Source organism: Heterodontus francisci, chromosome 46 (genome assembly GCF_036365525.1).
Source record: "Heterodontus francisci isolate sHetFra1 chromosome 46, sHetFra1.hap1, whole genome shotgun sequence".
Lineage (NCBI taxonomy): Eukaryota > Metazoa > Chordata > Chondrichthyes > Heterodontiformes > Heterodontidae > Heterodontus > Heterodontus francisci.
The window spans coordinates 12,310,642-12,328,440 of NC_090416.1; the positions used below are offsets into that span (position 1 = coordinate 12,310,642).

General features: G+C 47.5%; 1 protein-coding gene across 1 annotated transcript in view; it reads right to left on the reverse strand.

Moving 5' to 3' along the window:
* Positions 1-8,132, reverse strand: part of LOC137356937 (histone-lysine N-methyltransferase SETDB1-like) — a 56,915-nt gene extending 48,783 nt beyond the window's left edge. Inside the window, 1 exon segment of the mRNA XM_068022809.1 lies at positions 7,873-8,132. The gene's annotated coding sequence lies outside the window, so the exon portion shown is untranslated.
* Positions 8,133-17,799: the final 9,667 nt, after the last annotated feature.

A 17,799-nucleotide genomic window follows, 5' to 3' on the forward strand; every position in this document is an offset into this window, starting at 1 on the left:
GCATGGGGAATTTATCTCACCTACGCATTTATCAGGTCAAAGCGTAAAGGATTCAATTAACAGCTGCAGATCAAAACAGAGCCCTTTCCGATCCACATAACTCAGTGATATACCAAGCAGTGATGCAACTTTCTCGAACAGAATACTCCTCCACCACACCGTCCCCCCCCCACCCACCCCATCCCCCCCCCCATCCCAATAAAATTAAAAGCACAAAGCAAACAGAGTATCTTACTAGCAATTAGCCCCAATTCTGGGCATCCGCTCTGCAGTGTTCGGTGGTGCTGTAGTTTAAAATGAACAACTGGCCACACCAGCTCTGGGTGAGGATGAGGATAAAGAATAAGAATAAGCCAGGGTCATCTTCCCAGTTCCGAACGTTGTTGAGTGATCTTTCTCATCGCCCTCCCGCCCCCAGCACACCAACCTGAAAGATGTATCGGCAAGAATGCCAGTTAACAGCCTATGCTAGACTCTCGGGGATCCCCCCCACCCCCCTGTTATGTTTGCATAGTCCGCTCACAAGATTGACAACTACAAAGCAGCTAAGGCATGCAAGGGGTACTGCACTGTACAGAATCTAGGCTGACACTCATTGCAGTACTGCAATTGTTAGGAGTCCCCTTTATGGGATGAAACAATAAACTCAAAGACAACACCTCCGACAATCTGCCAATCCCTCAGTGCAGAATGAAAGTATCAGCCTAGAGGATGTCATGCTCAGGTTAAATGATCAGACGTTGTTCAAAGAAAAGTTCTCCCAGTATCCTGGCCAACATGCTAACCTTAACCAACACTGTCAAAAACAGATTATTGAGTTGTTCATTCACTGTTCTTGGGAGCTTGCTGCGAATAAATTGACTACCACACTTGCCTAAAGGAAAACAGTGGCTGCCCTTCAAGAAGACTGCAAGATGCCCTTGGAACCGGTCATGACGTAATAAGGCACTATATAAATGCAAATTACTTTTTACGTGACAGACACCCTTGTCCCACATAGCACCCAACATACAGTGGCTACCAACCAGTGCTCAAGTTCACAACCAGCCGTTGCATTATAGTTCAAAGTAACTGGCCCGGATTTCACACTAAGTGCAGTCTCAAAGGCTCTCGCCACTGCACTTAAATAAAGCTGCCCACAAAGATCTAGCAATTGCTGTGACATGTATTCCCCTTTCCCTACATTAATTTGAATCAGCTGCCAACTCAAGGGGATCTCCAGGCGTCCAGCAACAGTGATGTTATCAAGTAGGATAAGCAGCCAATCACAACGAAGCATTCGCACAGATAGCAAACCAGGAAGTGAAAAAAAAACACTGAATTTTTCACTTTTAATTACATTTTATGGGAAACAAGATAAATAATTGGGGCATTCACACGGGACTAAGGTAGAAGTTGAAAGATTGTAAACAAGCTTTAAAATTATTTTTAAAATATGTGGCAGTTTTACCATAATGAAGAAATCCGATATCCCACAAATATGAAAATAGCTTTTCAGGATCAGAGAGGTTGTTCAGCAGTAATTATGAACTTAATGCGCCATTAAAAATCCAGCCACACCACCTTCAACATGGTGTAATTTTTTTAAGGGTACTTTTGCGTCAGTTCAATGATTTCTAATTGATTGCAGACTGGATGGGGGGGGGGGGGGGGGGGGGGTGGAGGAGGAGGGGGTGGACTTCAGCAGTGCACTCTGGAGAAATGTAGAATTACTGACAGCATCTCCTGGATTTCAGTGCTTAACTGCACAAGTGCAGACTCCAGAAACTGCTGCCAGTTTCAGGGGAGCAACGATGGTGAATGCCGACAGGTCACCGCCATAAATTCCAGGCCACTTCTTGGGTTAAAAAAACCCCCCAGAATTATCCAGTAATTTGTATTAAGCAACTGCACATTCACTTTACAAAAAAGTGAACAATTAAATCAGTCTGAATGGGAAAGTATTAGGAGGTGTCCTCGCTGCAGGAGTGAAATAAGTCTTGCAGTAAAGATCGGTACTTTGTAATGAATAAATGTTGGGGGGGGGGGGGGGGGCTAGTAATCCATAGGCCCAGGCTAATGCTCTGGAACACAGGTTCAAACCCCACCACAGCAGCTGGTGCAATTTAAATTCAATTAATGAATAGAAAATATGGTATTGAAAGCTAGTCTCAGTAATGGTTCCACGAAACTATCATCGATTGTTGTAAAAACCCACCTGGCTCACTAATGGCCTTTAGGAAAGGAAATCTGCCGTCCTTACCCGGTCTGGCCTAGATGTGACTCCAGACCCCCAGCAACGTGGTTGTCTCTTAACTGCCCTCTGGAATGGCCTAGCAAGCCGCTTAGTTGTCAAGGGCAGTTAGGGATGGGCAAGAAATGCTTTGCCAGCCACGCCCACATCCAATTGAATAATTTTTTTAAATTGTGTCGTCAGTCATGGCTCAGTGGGTTGCATTCTCCCCTCTCCATCAGAAGGTTGTGGGTTTGAGTCCAGCTTAAACACAAAATCTAGACTGACACTCCAAGTGCAGCACGGAGAGAGGTGTTACACTGTCAGAGGTGCCGTCTCTTGGATGAGGCATTAAAACCAAGGCCCCGTCTGCCCTCTCAGGTGGACGGGAAAGATCCAAGGCGCTATTTCGAAGAACAGAACAGCTCTCCCCAAACTTCTGGTACAGGAACACATAACGGAAAAAAAATGATGATCTGGTCGTTATCACATTTGAGAGCTCGCTGGGTGCAAATTGGCTGCCACGCTTCCTACAAGAGTGACTACGCTTCAAAGGAGTACTTTCACTGGCTGTAAAGCGACTTGGGATGTCCTGAGGTGGTGAAAGGCGCTATAGAAATGGGACTCCTCTTCTTTGCCTTTTCCTGTAATTGTCCCATATCGAATCAAGATCTCACAGCAGAGTCTGGATGTTTTATAGCAAGCTTTCAAAACAATGCTGTCTGGGGTAGGTGGGAAGATGGTGAGAAAGCTACTTTTACACACAAACAGTTTCTATATTTTCTATTTATATGTTTTCAGGGTACCCCAGAGATTAAACACTGTCGTCACAAGGCAGTCTCGGTTGCAGCAATACTATAAAACACTATAAGCGGAAATACTGACAGACCATTTAAGGAAAGGGATAGATGTAACTTTAAGAAGCAGGGCACAAATGTAAAATAAGTAAACACCCATGGCAGGACCTGAAGAATATTGTTCAACTTTTAACTTAATCAAGCAAGAGACACTGCACAGCTCTCATTACACCATCACATGCCATACAGAGTAAATTTACATTATTTCATTCCCAGCTCCCTTGACTTGTTCAAGACTATACTGACAATCATCCGCTACCTTCACCAGTCTTCACCGGTGAAGCCTGGACCAGAAACTGCTGGCAGGCCCTTCGACCACAGAGGGCATCACAAATGAACCCAATCGCGACCTTCCCCTATTTCCAATAGCAGCTCTTTAGATAGACATCAGTAACAGGAATCCCTATCTATACAACACCTTCTGTACTCCAGTGACAGCCAGGTCAATCACTCACTAACAAGGAACCCTTCATGTCAACAGTGACTAAGCGGCTGGCACTCTAGCCCGAGTTGAGGGTTGCAGGTTCAGAGACTAGGGTGCAAAATCCAGGCCGACGCTCCCAGTGCAGTACTGAGGGAGTGCTGCACAGTCAGAGGTGCCATCTTTCAGAAGAGACGTTTGAAGTAGAGCACGGGGGAGTTCTCCTTCACATCCTGGCCGACATTTATCCCTCAACCAACATCACTAAAAACATACGAGCTGGGTCATTACCTCATTGCTGTTTGCAGAGCTTGCTGTGCACAAATTGATTGCCACATTTCCTACCTTATAACAGTGAGCACACTATGAAGAAGCACTTCAGTGGCTGTAAAGTGCTTTGGGTTGCCTTAAGGTTGTGAATGCGGCCGTATAAATGCACATGAAGTTCTGATGAAAGAGCACAGACCTGAAATGTTAAATCTGATGCTCTCTTTACAGATGCTGCCCGAGCTGCTGAAGATTTCCAGCACTTTCTGTTTATATTTCAGATTTCCAGCATCTGCAGTATTTTGCTTTCCTACATAAATATAAGATGGTCACTCGTAAACCAATGGGGAACTTAGCCCATGAGGCACTGAAATTAACTGTCACATCCCAAAAGCAGGTAAACCAGAACTGAACTGGGGGTGTGCGCGGGGCAAGGAAGGTGCACCGAACTGGTCTGTTCAGTTCATATCCATACTGGGCAAGATAGACTTAATTACTTGAGACACTGGAGGAGCTGACAAGGTCAGCAACACAACCTGTATTTACATAGCGCCTTTCATGTAATAAAACGTCCCAGGAGCTCAAAAGCGAAACGTTTAAACCCGAGTCACATCAGGGGAGATTAGGGCAGGTGACCAAAAGCTGGGTCAAAGGTTTTAAAGGAGCCTCTTAAAGGAAATCCTGTTAACCCCCTCCCCCACCTCCCAACAACAGAAAGACTTGTATTTATATAGCACGTTTCACAACAAAGGACATCCCAAAGCATTTTACAACCAACAAAGTATTTTTGAAGTGTATACGCTATTGTAATGTAGGAAATACAGCAGCCAATTTGCACGCAGCAAGCTCCAAAGCCAGGTAATCTGCTTTTAGTGATGGTGATTGAGGGATAAATAGCCCTCGACACCGGGGTGAACTCCCCTACTCTTCTTGTAAACAGTGGCCATGGGATCTTTACGTCACCTGTGAGAGCAGACGGGGCCTCTGTATAATATCTCATCTGAAAGACAGCGCTGCCAACAGTGCAGCACTCCTCAGTACTGGCACTGAGTGTGAGAGCCTGGATTATGGACTCTGGAGTGTGAACCTTAAACCAACTACCTTCTGGCTCAAGAGGCAACAGCCCCACCTACTGAGCTATGCACGGCCTGATAAAAAGACATAACAGTAGATTACTGCTTGAAGTGGGAAATGTGAAAAAAAGAACTTGCATCTATATTGCGCCTATCCAAAAACTCGATGGCTCAAAGCACATTACAGCCAATGAAGCACTTTGAAGTGCAGTTACTGTTGTAACGTAGCAAACGCTTGAAGTACTGAAATGGGTCAACGCTTGAAATCTGAAATGCGAAAGACATAAAAAGACCAGAAATCTGAAAAGCAAAGAGAAAACGTTGGAAATCTCAATGTTAACATGTCAACAGGCTGGAAATCTGAAATGCAAACGAGAAAATTTTGGAAATCTGAAAACAAGACAAAGAAAGGCAAGCAAATACACAGCAGTTAGGATCTTAGGCTTCATAAATAGAGGCATTGAGTACAAAAACTGGGAAATTATGCAGAATCGTTACAAAGCTATAGTTAGAACCCAGCTAGAGTATTTGCATCCAGTTCTGGTCACACACTTTAGGAAGGGCGTGAGATCCTTGAGAGTGCACAGAGGAGATTTACCATAGTGGTTCCGGGGATGGGGAATTTAGTTACAAGATTAGGTTGGAAAAGGCGGAGCTGTTCTCTCAAAGGAGACTGGGGGCGGCGGGATTTGCTAGAGGTGTACCCAATTAGGACAGGTTTGGATCAGGTCGAGAAAAGCTGTTCCCACTAGCTGATGGCACAAGGACGAGCAGGGGGACACAGATTGAAGGTTTTGGGGGCCGAGAGTCAAAAGGGGGAACTTTTTTTTAAGCGTAACCAGTGGTAATGACCTGGAACTCGCTGCCAACGAAAAGTAATTTCAAAAGGAAATTGGATGGGCACTGGAGAGAGAGAAATAAACTTGCAGAAGTATGGAGGAGGGGGGAGAAATTGGAGGGAGGGGGGAGAAATTGGAGGGAGGGGGGAGAAATTGGAGGGAGGGGGGAGAAATTGGAGGGAGGGGGGAGAAATTGGAGGGAGGGGGAGAAATTGGAGGGAGGGGGGAGAAATTGGAGGAGGGGGAGAAATTGGAGGGAGGGGGGAGAAATTGGAGGGAGGGGGGAGAAATTGGAGGAGGGGGGAGAAATTGGAGGAGGGGGGAGAAATTGGAGGGAGGGGGAGAAATTGGAGGGAGGGGGGAGAAATTGGAGGGAGGGGGGAGAAATTGGAGGGAGGGGGGAGAAATTGGAGGGAGGGGGGAGAAATTGGAGGGAGGGGGGAGAAATTGGAGGGAGGGGGGAGAAATTGGAGGGAGGGGGGAGAAATTGGAGGGAGGGGGGAGAAATTGGAGGGAGGGGGGAGAAATTGGAGGGAGGGGGGAGAAATTGAGGAGGGGGGGAGAATTGGAGGGAGGGGGGAGAAATTGGAGGGAGGGGGAGAAATTGGAGGGAGGGGGGAGAAATTGGAGGGAGGGGGGAGAAATTGGAGGGAGGGGGGAGAAATTGGAGGGAGGGGGGAGAAATTGGAGGGAGGGGGGAGAAATTGGAGGGAGGGGGAGAAATTGGAGGAGGGGGGAGAAATTGGAGGAGGGGGGAGAAATTGGAGGGAGGGGGGAGAAATTGGAGGGAGGGGGGAGAAATTGGAGGGAGGGGGGAGAAATTGGAGGGAGGGGGGAGAAATTGGAGGGAGGGGGGAGAAATTGGAGGGAGGGGGGAGAAATTGGAGGGAGGGGGGAGAAATTGGAGGGAGGGGGAGAAATTGGAGGGAGGGGGGAGAAATTGGAGGGAGGGGGGGAGAAATTGGAGGGAGGGGGGAGAAATTGGAGGGAGGGGGGAGAAATTGGAGGGAGGGGGGAGAAATTGGAGGGGGGGGAGAAATTGGAGGGGGGGGAGAAATTGGAGGGGGGGGAGAAATTGGAGGGGGGGGGAGAAATTGGAGGGGGGGGAGAATTGGAGGGGGGGGGAGAGAAATTGGAGGGGGGGGGAGAAATTGGAGGGGGGGGGGAGAAATTGGAGGGGGGGGGAGAAATTGGGAGGGGGGGGAGAAATTGGAGGGGGGGGGAGAAAGTTGGAGGGGGGGGAGAAATTGGAGGGGGGGGAGAAATTGGAGGGGGGGGGAGAAATTGGAGGGGGGGAGAAATTGGAGGGGGGGGAGAAATTGGAGGGGGGGGGAGAAATTGGAGGGGGGGGAGAAATTGGAGGGGGGGGGAGAAATTGGAGGGGGGGGAGAAATTGGAGGGGGGGGGAGAAATGGAGGGGGGGGGAGAAATTGGAGGGGGGGGGAGAAATTGGAGGGGGGGGGGAGAAATTGGAGGGGGGGGGGAGAAATTGGAGGGGGGGGAGAGAGAATTGGAGGGGGGGGGGAGAGAAATTGGAGGGGGGGGAGAGAAATTGGAGGGGGGGGAGAGAATTGGAGGGGGGGGGAGAATTGGAGGGGGGGGGAGAAATTGGAGGGGGGGGGAGAAATTGGAGGGGGGGGGAGAAATTGGAGGGGGGGGGGAGAAATTGGAGGGGGGGGGGAGAAATTGGAGGGGGGGGAGAAATTGGAGGGGGGGGGGAGAAATTGGAGGGGGGGGGGAGAATTGGAGGGGGGGGGGAGAAATTGGAGGGGGGGGGGAGAAATTGGAGGGGGGGGGGGAGAAATTGGAGGGGGGGGGGAGAAATTGGAAGGGGGGGGGAGAAATTGGAGGGGGGGGGGAGAAATTGGAGGGGTGGAAAGGGGAATGGACAGGCCTGCACCGTAATAAGTCTCGGGTCAGGTAGCAATCTCTCGATTCCCACTGACATCATGGACCCAACAAAGCGGGTGGGGAGGAAAGAACTACAACTCCCAAAATGCCCCGGCCGCGCAGGCGCACCGCAGCCGCCCGGCCCGGGCATCGAGGGAATTTTGAAAACCGGCGGCCCCCTCCCCCACCCCGTGGGGGGGGGGGGGAAAGAGGGGACGGGTGAACCGGGCAAAAATAACCTCATTCGCAATTTTAACAAAAAAAGGGAAGATAACCATTCCCCCCGCCTCCGAAAATAAATAAACAAACCCACCTCGTCGAGCCGGCAGGCTTCAGTCGCTCCCGATCGCAAGGCCGCGGCTGTGGAGATTTTTATTTGTCTCCCTTCCCCCACCCCCCCCAAACCAAGTCTTTCTCCGCTTTGTGGATCACGTTGGAGTGAAAACATTCATCACCCGTTAACGGTGAGCGCTACATTTTTTTTAAATCGCCGTGTGAAAAGCTTGTGGTCTTTGAAGAGGGGGGGGGAGGGGAAAGGGGGGGGTGGGGAAACGACAATTAAAAAGGCGGTTAGTGCCTCGCCAGCGCTGGGCGTCAACCAAACCCGAGGGTGCAACCCAGCGTGAGCCGGCCCCGCCAATGGGGCGGCGGGGCCTCCTTGGGAGTGGCGGGCGGTCCGGCCAATCGGGTGACGGGGCGGGCCGATCGACGTTCCGCTCGGCCAATGGAGCGCCGCGAAGGGGCGCGCGCGCTCTTGAGCGTGGACGTTATGACGCCGGAGGCGGGTGGGGCGGGGAGGGGGCGGTGCCATGCCTCTGACCGACGTGTCTGGCGACCAATTGGACGCCAGAGCGTCTCCGCCGATTGGCCGTTACGTCACGCCGGTGCGTAAAGCCTTCCGATGGACACCTGGCACAGCCAATCAGATGAAAGGAGTGACGATTCCCGCCGCCCCCATCTATGATTGACGTTTGGCTTCTTCAATCGGATTCTGCTAGCGGGCAGAGATTGTTCACTGGCAGCCAATCACATGGTAGAAAAGTGATTCCGCCCTTGGCCAATCACATGGTAGAAAAGTGATTCCGCCCTTGTTTCCTGGTCATCTTCCGCCCATTATCAGCCATGAGTGGTGGAATTGGCTCGAAGGGCCGAATGGCCTCCTTCCCCTGTATCTTATGCTCTTATCCACCAAGGGGATGAATTTTGAGCTCGTCGCGACGCTGAGCTCTTGTTCCTTTGCCTCTGTACCCTCTTCTTTGGACCGAAGACTTCATCCCCACACAGCGTTCACCTGCATTCAGAATTCCCTTTCCACCTCTCTAAATCCTTTCATTGGGAACTGCCCGCGTAACCGTCGGCCATCTCAATTTCTCTACTCCCCTCACTCACTCTAAGCTGCCTCCCTCTGAACTTGTGCAACTCCCCTCTCTCAGGTTCAACCCTAACATTTTCCGGCTGACGAGGGCAGTGCCGATACTGTTTGGCAAACCGCCCTCTGCCTTCCAGAGGCTGAACGCCAACTCTCCAACAACCCCCCCCCCCTTCCGTCAGTGACAGGGTAGAAGGCAGGGGAGATTAAATAGCAAAAGAGTTGGTGGTGCAAGGCCAAAGGGAGGGGTCAGGGGACAAGTACAGAAGCAAAAGGTGTGTCTAGAGGAGGTGTGAATGGCAAAATGATGAATAGCAGCCATCCGACAGCAAAAAGGGAGAAAAACAAGAGTAAAACCAAATCGGTGAGGAGCTAAAAGGGCAGGTGTTGTATCTCCTGCACTTGCATGGAAATTTGCCGTGAGAAGGGGAGGGGGTGTTGGGGAGTGATTGAGGATTGGACCAGGGTGTCGTAGAGGTTCCCACTGTGGTTGGCAGGGCCATCAACCGCCTCCGTCTGTTTCCCACAGTTCTGCTCTCAGCCCTTCCCCTCCCTCCCCTGTACCTTCCACTCCACCAGCCTCCGTATTCAATGTATCATCCTCCGCCATTTCCACCACCTCTAATTCAATGCCACCACCAAACACATCCTGCTCTCTACTCCGCTTTCAGCATTCCCTCAGTGACACCCTGGTCCACGCTTTCATTATCTCCAACACCCCTCCCTTTTCCTCAGAAAAGTGCAAGAGATGCAACACCTGGTTTTTCAGCTCCACCCTTCCCAGTGATTTGCGAGTACTTCTTTCAATTTATCTGCCAAAACGTGAGCTCATCCCAAACTCTGCTGCCGGTGTCCTAACTCATACCCATCACCCCCTGTGCTCGCTGACCGACATTGGCTCCCGGTCAAGCAACATCTTGATTTTAACATTCTCAAATTGGTTACAAATCGCTTCATAGCCCTCGCAACCACCCCCACCCATCCCTGTCACCTCCACCAGCCCCACAACCCTCCGAGATCTCTGCGCTCCTCCAATTCCGGCCTCTTGCGCATCCCCCCGATTCCCATCGCTGCACCATTGGCGGCCGTGCCTTCAGCTGCCTGGGCCCTAAGCTCTGGAATTCCCTCCCTAAACCTCTCCGCCTCTCTCTCTCTCTCTCTCCTCCTTTTAAGAGGCTCCTTAAAACTGTCCTCTTTGACCAACAGTTTGGTCACCTAACCTAATAGCTCCTGATGTGGCTCGGAGTCATATCTTGTTTTAAACACTGCTATGGGACATTTTATTACGTTAAAGGCACTATATAAATATAAGTTGTTGTTAGTCCATCGGCTGCTCACAATGCAGTCTCCTCGACATTGGAGAGACCAAACACAGATTGGCTGACCGCTTTGCTGATCACCTCCGCTCAGTCTGCAAGCATAACCCTGAGCTTCTGTTCACCTGTCATTGTAATTGTCAGCTCCACTCCCACTGTGATCTTTCTGTCATCGAGCTCCTACATTGTTCTAATGAAACTCAACGTTAGCTCAAAGAACTCATCTTTCGATCAGGCACTTTACAGCCTACTGGACTCAACATTGAGTTCAACACAATTTCAGATCAGAACCTCGTTCCCATATTTTCAAACAAATGCTAGTAATGATTCTGATGTTGCCAGTCACATGCCATTTTTCGAAAAAATGGGGGTAACATCTGAAGAACAATAGATTTTGCCCTCCCAGATCTTCAGATCATAAAAAAGGAGTCAGTGATTTTAAAGATGCAAATGTACCAAGCAGCTGTTAACACCTGGGAACAATGGAAGGCCCAGGTGGCTCTGTGAAACCAGACTTCTGGACTTTGCATACTGGAACAGGACTTTTGATCCCAGATAAATTTAACAGACTTTCTGAAGGCAGACAGGCTGAAGGAGAAAAAAACCAGCGTCTGCGGCCTCAAGAGGGAGGGAAGGGGACACCTGTCTCAGAAGCCTGAGACAAAAAAAGGCTGTTTTAAAAGTTGAAGCTTGCAGAGAAGTAGAAGACCAGCAGGATCACCAGGAATCGCCTTATTCACGGACGTCCAGGTCGGAAGTGCTTGGAAAAGTGAGTGAAGAGGACATCAATTTCTGAAAAGGTCTGGGAGATCCAATCCATTGCAACTGGGAGGAGTTTGGGACTTTTAACCGCAAAGGATTTCACCATCAAAAAGGGCTGTGTCACGTATAAAGTGCGGTGTGGTGTTTTCAAGTATTTTAATAAGTAAATAAAATGCCTTTCTTTGTAATTTGGGGTATCAGCTAATTACAAAGTACTATTTAGTTGATGTGGATTTCTTTTGGTTTAGTTGTTGCAATAAAAGTCTTAAAACATGAAACCTTGCGTAATTCTTTAAATTGGTCTAGGGGGGTTCATGAGGCTGTAAAACGGGCAGATTGTAATTTGCTATAATTTAGACGAACAAGATTTCCTAATTACTTTTGCTGTGTGCATAAGGAAAAGTCAACATGTCTACTTCTAATGTTGAAGCCTTTGTAGAGGGAGACGATTTGGCTCTCAGTGATTTAACGCAGTTAACAATGGATGCGTTAATGGCTGTAGCAGAGCAAGTCGGGATCAATTTAAAACCAAAAGCCAAAAAGGCAGAAATTGCTGAAGTGTTGGCTCAGGATTTTAACCTTGAGGAAGAAAAGGGCTGATCCTGGTAGCTCTCAGATTGAGTTAGCTAGAATTCCGTTACAAATGAGGCAACTGGAAAAGGAAGACAGACGATTTCAACTTGCGCTGAGATACGTTTGAATTTGAGGAGAAAGAAAAAGAGAGTTACAACAAGAAAAAGAAGCCAAGAAATTTGCCCTGGACAGAGAAATCTGAGATTACGTGAACAGGGAGTGACAGGAGATTTTGAGGAAGATTCTGAACTTCTGGTTTCGATTTGGCAAGGAATATTCGCTTACTGCCTAAATTCAGTGAGGAAGGAGTTGAAATGTACTTTGTGTCCTTTGAAAAAAATTGCTACAAAGTTCCAATGGCTGAAGGAAAGTTGCACAATTTTATTGCAAAGTTTTTTTTTGTGTTTGTGGAAAAAGCGTTAGAGATATATTCAACACTTTCAGAGGAACAGTGACTTTGAAGTGGTTAAAACTGCAGTTCTCAATGCTTTTGAGTTGGTACCAGAGGCTTACAGGCAAAAATTCAGAAATTTAAGAAAGAAACAGGGTCAGACATTTATGGAATTTGCAAGAGAGAAGGAAATGATATTTGATCATGGGTATCTGTCCATGAAGATTGTACAAGACTTTGAAAGCCTTAGGGCAGTAACCCTAATGGAGGAATTTGAAAATCGTATCCCTTCAGGAATAAGGTCCCGCCTGGAAGAACATAAAGTTGGTAAAATAAAGAATGCGAGAGGAATGGCGGATGATTACGAATTGACCCTCAAAAGCAGTAGCTACAGACCCCAATTTGGAAACTTTCAGAGGAGTTGGGAAGATAAGAGAGTGGATAATGAGAAGAGATTCAGTTTTAGTGAGAGAAAGGATACAGGTAACCAACCCTCAGAGTGGTAAAAAAGATAGTCAGGAGACTAGGGTTGAGTCAGAAGGATCGACGGGTTTATTTTTGTAATTAAAGAGGGCATATAAAATCAGAAGACTGGAAGTTAAAGGGCAAGCCAGTAGCTATGGTAGGTTTACCAAAAGCCTATCTTAAAAAGAATGCCTCAATAGGTGGCGCTGTAGATAAGCCAGTGGCTTTGGTGATGTTGGCTAGTGAACAGAAGTGTTCTCCCTTGTGTGCTAACGAATTAAGACAGGTCCCTGAAGGGTATGGAAGTTTTGCGCTCAGAGGTACGGTGTCCCCATATTTGTCAGATGAGGCAGGCAAGCTGATTGTGCTGCTTAGGGGTACAGGGGCAACTCAGTCATTGATGGTAGCAAAGGATGTTAATGTTTCCCCAAATAGTGCTATGAATGCGAAAGTCATGGTGCGGGGCATTGAAGCGGGGTGGTGAGGGGGGTGGGGTATTCATCCATTCCATTGCTTAAGGTTAATTTACAAAGTAATTCAGTCATCGGTCCGGTAATAGTGGGAATTGTCCTGGATTTGCATATTGAAGGGATGAATTTATACAAACATATGAACATATGAATTAGGAGCAGGAGTAGGCCACTTGGCCCCTCAGGCCTGCTCCAGCCATTCAACAAGATCATGGCTGATCTGACTATAACCTCGACTCCACATTTCCGCCTACCCCCGATAACCTTTCACCCTCCCCCCCCCCTTTGCTTATTTGTTGCTACGGAATAAGGTATTGGCATCTCCAGTAATTTCGGAAGAAAAAAAAGTTGAAGGTGCAGAAACTGATGTTTTGCAGGAGGAATTTCCTGGAATGTTCCCAGTTTGTGCATTGACAAGATCCCAGGCTCGTAAGATGGAAAGGATTCAGTTGTTGTGGAGGACAATTCGGATGTGTGGTTGGCGGTGACCTTTTGTTTTCAAGGATTTAGATGGGGATGTTGGTGGAAAAGGCTCCAAGGCTAATATTGGTGAATTGTTCAGCAGTTCGTCTTTGATTGAGGTCCAACAGGCAGACCCTGACTTAAGAGGTTTGTCTCAACTGGCGTGCTCTGAGGTCTGCTGAACAGGCCCCTGAGTGCTATTATATGAAGAACAACATTCTAATGAGAAATTGGAGACCTCCCCAGAGGCCGACTGATGAGGATTGGGTGACAGTTCATCAGGGGTATCGCAGTGAGACTTTGAGAATTGCCCATGAGATCCCAGTGGCAGGTCATGTGGGTATTTGAAAGACTCAAGCCAGGAAAAGACAGCATTTTTATTGGCCAGTCTTATCGTTAACCGTCTCACTGAGGTCGGAACACCTCCCCTCACTTTGCCTGCCTCCGAACCTGCTAAAAACCTGCTACATCCCGAACTTTTTCCAGTTCTGACTAAAAAGCCATCCACCTGAAGCATTAACTCTCCTTCTCTCTCCACAGATGCTGCCCGGCCTGCTGAGTATTTCCAACATTGTCTGTTTTTATTTCGGTATCCGCACCATTTTGCCTTTGAATTCGATGACGGAAAGGCGGCAATTCTTTTCTGACGGGCATTTCTTGTGGCCAATGGGATTCTGTTTGGAGGTCAAGAGGGCGGGGTTCACCAGGTGAACATGTTGATAAGTTGGCCAGACCAGATCCAACACTGAATCAGGCCGTTAGCCTATTCAATCTGCCCCACTACTTTCATCCAGAGTCAGCTTGCTCCTCATCTTCCAATATATATTTAATATATATTACATTATAAATTATTAGGCCCATATTTATAACAGGAAATATCTATGTAAATGTGTCACAGTATAATTTAAACTTCCCCCACCACCACTTCACTCCAGAGTGCCACCACAAGTGGGAGGGTGTAATTATAACAATCAGCATTTTTATATCGTCTGTAATGCAGTGAAACATCACAAGGTGCTCCACAGGAGTGTTTTCAAACTAGATTTGTGACTTAGCCATGTAAGGAGATATTAGGAGAGCACCTTCCAAACTCGCGACCTCGTCCACCTAGAAGGACAAGGGCAACAGACGCCTGGGAACACCACCACCTCCAAGTTCCCCTCCAAGCCATACATTTGGAACTATATCGGCCGTTCCTTCATTATCACTGGGTCAAAATCCTGGAACTCCCTCCCTAACAGCACTGTGGGTGTACCTACCCCACATGCACTGCAGTGGTTCAAGAAGGCAGCTCACCACCACCTTCTCAAGGGGCAATTAGCGACACTCACATCACATGAACAAATAAAAAGAACAAAAGATACCCGGGATAAAAACAAGAAATGCTGGAATCACTCAGCAGGTCTGGCAGCATCTGTGGAACGAGAAGCAGAGTTAACGTTTCGGGTCAGTGACCCTTCTTCGAAAAGATACCCGGGAGTGAGTTACAGACTGGAATCTAATCGAGGGGTTCAGGGGGGTTTATATCTAGAATAACAGATACCCGGGAGTGAGTTACAGACTGGAATCTAATCGAGGGGTTCAGGGTGGTTTATATATAGAATAACAGATACCCGGGAGTGAGTTACAGACTGGAATCTAATCGAGGGGTTCGGTGTGGTTTATATATAGAATAACAGATACCCGAGAGTGAGTTACAGACTGGAATCTAATCGGGGGGTTCTGGGTGGCTTATATATAGAATAACAGATACCCGGGAGTGAGTTACAGACTGGAATCTAATCGAGGGGTTCGGGGGGTTTATATAAAGAATAACAGATACCCGGGAGTGTGTTACAGACTGGAATCTAATTGAGGGGTTCGGGGGGTTGAAATATAGAATAACAGATACCCGGGAGTGTGTTACAGACTGGAATCTAATCGATGGGTTCGGGGGGTTTATAAAGAGAATAGCAGATACCCGGGAGTGAGTTACAGACTGGAATCTAATCAAGAGATTCGGGTGGTTTATATTTAGAGTAACAGATACCCGGGAGTGAGTTACAGACTGGAAACTAATCGAGGGGTCCGGGGGGTTTGTATATAGAGTAACAGATACCCGGGATTCAGTTACAGACTGGAATCTAATCGAGGGGTTCGGGTGGTTTATATATAGAGTAACAGATACCCGGGAGTGAGTTACAGACTGGAATCTAATCGAGGGGTTCGGGGGGTTTATATATAGAATAACAGATACCCGGGAGTGAGTTACAGACTGGAATCTAATTGAGGGGTTCGGAAGGTTTATATATAGAATAACAGATACCAGGAGTGAGTTCCAGACTGGAATCTAATCGAGGGGTCCGGGGGGTTTATATATAGAATAACAGATACCCGGGAGTGAGTTACAGACTGGAATCTAATCGAGGGGTTCGGAAGGTTTATATATAGAATAACAGATACTGGGAGTGAGTTCCAGACTGGAATCTAATCGAGGGGTTCGGGTGGTTTATATGTAGAATAACAGATACCCGGGAGTGAGTTACAGACTGGAATCTAATCGAGGGGTTCGGGGGGGTTTATATATAGAATAACAGATACCCAGGAGTGAGTTACAGACTGGAATCTAATTGAGGGGTTCGGAAGGTTTATATATAGAATAACAGATACCCGGGAGTGAGTTACAGACTGGAATCTAATCGAGGGGTTGGGAAGGTTTATATATAGAATAACAGATACCCGGGAGTGAGTTACAGACTGGAATCTAATCGAGGGGTTTGGGGGGTTTATATATAGAATAACAGATTCCCGGGAGTGAGTTACAGACTGGAATCTAATCGAGGGGTTCGGAAGGTTTATATATCGAATAACAGATACCGGGAGTGAGTTACAGACTGGAATCTAATCGAGGGGTTCGGGTGGTTTATATATAGAATAACAGATACCCGGGAATGAGTGACAGACTGGAATCTAATCGAGGGGTTCGGGTGGTTTATATTTAGAGTAACAGATACCCGGGAGTGAGTTACAGACTGGAAACGAATCGAGGGGTCCAGGGGGTTTATATATAGAATAACAGATACCCGGGAGTGAGTTACAGACTGGAATCTAATCGAGGGGTTCGGGTGGTTTATATATAGAGTAACAGATACCCGGGAGTGTGTTACAGACTGGAATCTAATCGAGGGGTTCGGGTGGTTTATATATAGAATAACAGATACCCGGGAGTGAGTTACAGACTGGAATCTAATCGAGGGGTTTGGGTAGTTTATGTATAGAATAACAGATACCCGGGAGTGAGTTACAGACTGGAATCTAATCGAGGGGTTCAGAAGGTTTATATATAGAATAACAGATACCCGGGAGTGAGTTACAGACTGGAATCTAATCGAGGGGTTCGGAAGGTTTATATATAGAATAACAGATACCGGGAGTGAGTTACAGATTGGAATCTAATCGAGGGGTTCGGGGGGTTTATATATAGAATAACAGATACCGGGAGTTAGTTACAGACTGGAATCTAATCAAGGGGTTCGGGGGGTTTATATATAGAATAACAGATACCCGGGAGTGAGTTACAGCTTGGAATCTAATCGAGGGGTTCGGGTGGTTTATCTATAGAATAACAGATACCCGGGAGTGAGTTACAGCTTGGAATCTAATCGAGGGGATCGGGTGGTTTATCTACAGAATAACAGATACCCGGGAGTGAGTTACAGTCTGGAATCTAATCGAGGGGTTCGGGTGGTTTATATATAGAATAACAGATACCCGGGAGTGAGTTACAGACTGGAATCTAATCGAGGGATTCGGGTGGTTTATATATAGAATAACAGATACCCGGGAGTGAGTTACAGACTGGAATCTAATCGAGGGGTTCGGGGGGTTTATAAATAGAATTACAGATTCCCGGCAGTGAGTTACAGACTGGAATCTAATCGAGGGGTTCGTAAGGTTTATATATAGAATAACAGATTCTGGGAGTGAGTTACAGACTGGATTCTAATCGAGGGGTTCGGGTGGTTTATATATAGAATAACAGATACCCGGGAATGAGTTGCAGACTGGATACTAATCGAGGGGTTCGGGTGGTTTATATATAGAGTAACAGATACCCGGGAGTGAGTTACAGACTGGAAACTAATCGAGGGGTCCGGGGGGTTTTTATAGAGTAACAGATACCCGGGATTGAGTTACAGACTGGAATCTAATCGAGGGGTTCGGGTGGTTTATATATAGAGTAACAGATACCCGGGAGTGAGTTACAGACTGGAATGTAATCGAGGGGTTCGGGTGGTTTATATATAGAATAACAGATACCCGGGAATGTGTTACAGACTGGAATCTAATCGAGGGGTTCGGGTGGTTTATATATAGAATAACAGATACCCAGGAGTGAGTTACAGACTGGAATCTAATCGAGGGGTTCGGAAGGTTTATATATAGAATAACA